Genomic DNA, 1,577 nt, shown 5'->3' on the forward strand with positions numbered 1-1,577 from the left:
TATCCTATCTAATAATAGACAAACATGGTAATTGACCATACCTTTGCTACGCCTCCCATTGGCTAATGAGCATGATATGCATGCTAACTGCCAACAAAGATGGTGGCTAATTTCCATATCCTGCAATGATGGGAGGCAAAAGGGGAAGAATGGAAAAATGGTGATCGGAAACCCAGGAGGCAGGCAAGAGATGGGGCGGGCAAAGGGGGCCATCAGAAAGCCGGGCTGGCCTGTGGCCTCATGATCCCTGCAGCAATTGGGGCAAGTGGGAGCCTGGGTGCAGGCCATGTGATCCCCAAGGCAATCGGGGGGAGTGGGAGCCTGGGCACAGGCTGGCGCGTGATCCCCGTGGCAATGGGGGCAAGTGGGAGCCTGGGCACAGGCCACTGATCCCCGCAGCGATCAGGGCAAGCGGGAGCCGGGGCACAGGCTGGCTGTGTGATCCCTGCGGCAATGGGGCGAGCTGGAGCCCAGGCACAGGCTGGCTGCGGTGATCCCCTCAGCGAGCAGGAGCCCAGGCGCAGGCTGGCCATGTGATCCCCGGGGCAATTGTGGGGAGCGGGAGCCCAGATGCAGGCCCACCGCGTGATCCCCGGGTCAATCGGGGCATGCGGTTCCTGGGCACAGGCCAGCTGCGTGATACCCAAGGCAATCGGAGCAAGCGGGAGCCCGGGCACCCCAGCACCTGACATGCAAAGGTCGGGGATGAAATGACTTTTCCCAACCACAGCTGCAAATATCCTGGGGAAGGCATCACTGAAGAGTTCACAACTCCCTTACTTGGCAAGGAAGAAAAAATTTGGCAACGGAAACAATCCCTTACATCAAACTTAAGGTCCGTCTGGGTAAAAAAGAATATTTCCAATGGAAAGGAGGGAGCAGGCAAAAATAATATGTTCTCATGACTTCCACTGAAGTTTAAGCATATGACAGTGTCAAAACGAACATACAAATTAAAACAGACACTGGACACACAGATGACCCGAATCAACTGTAATTTTGGGATTTTCTCTAAACTCTGTCTTTTACTGAATTTATATGCAAAGCCTTCAACATCTGGAGATGTCAGGCACTTGTTCTCTTTATCCACGTGTGCATACTTCGGAGTATGATGTAATGTGGCCGAACAAGAAGTCTAAAATATATTCTTACTGATTAAGAGAGGAAGGGAGAGGGAGAGAGATAGAAACATCAATGATGAAAGAGAATCATTGATTGGCTGCCTCCTACACTCCCCTGTACTGGGTAATAAGCCCACAACCTGGACATGTGATGTGGCCTGACCTGGAATCAAACTGTGACTTCAGGTTCATAGGTCAATGCTAAACCATGGAGTCACACCGGCCGGGATTAATTCTTATTTATAAATTAATTTCAAGGACATATATAGTTTGAAAAGCTTTGGAAGCAGTTTCAAAAAAAAACCTATCTTTTAAGTAACAAGAAAACAATTATAGAAGAAAGTTGAAATTAAAAGAAAAAAATTGTTTTAATTTGTTCAAGAGTGAGAACATCCTCCATGAAAATGTGTACCTTGACTGTGGATGGCTGGGTGGCCTTATCACACCTCAGAAATT

Source organism: Myotis davidii, unplaced genomic scaffold (assembly GCF_000327345.1).
Source record: "Myotis davidii unplaced genomic scaffold, ASM32734v1 scaffold509, whole genome shotgun sequence".
Lineage (NCBI taxonomy): Eukaryota > Metazoa > Chordata > Mammalia > Chiroptera > Vespertilionidae > Myotis > Myotis davidii.